The following is a 478-nucleotide window of genomic DNA, read 5'->3' as shown; positions in this document are numbered from 1 at the left end:
CAGTTGCCCCAAGGATACGGCGTTGATGGGGGGTGTGCAGAGGCCAACCTGTTTATTAAGGCATTATCCACCCAACCCAAAACTCTCCAGACCCACACGATCGTCCCCCAGCCTGGGATCAGCTGGGCTGGGGCAGTGGCGACGCGGTCCCTTCTTCAGGCCCAAAAATTCGCCTTCCTGGGGTCAGTTTGCACCCAGAACGCCCTGCAGCCACCCCGCCTTTGCTCCCTGAACCCCCACATCATTTTATTTAACCAGCTCGGGCTCTTCCCTGACGTGATCGTGTTACGGCGTCATTCCCCTCGCACGAAGGTTGGGTCGTATCCCTCAGGGATCACGACACGTTTTTCTTTCCAGGAGCAGGCGAGCGCTGCCTGTTCTTGAGCAGATACTGGGGCTGCGGGCAGCCTTTGCCTGCGCCAGCCCCGACCCACGGGCGATGCAGCTCGGCAGCGAACCCTGGACACCGGTGCGCAGC

The sequence above is a fragment of the Egretta garzetta genome, unplaced genomic scaffold, assembly GCF_000687185.1.
Source record: "Egretta garzetta isolate BGI_Z169 unplaced genomic scaffold, ASM68718v1 scaffold1192, whole genome shotgun sequence".
NCBI lineage: Eukaryota > Metazoa > Chordata > Aves > Pelecaniformes > Ardeidae > Egretta > Egretta garzetta.
Note: the sequence above shows the minus strand (reverse complement) of the source record.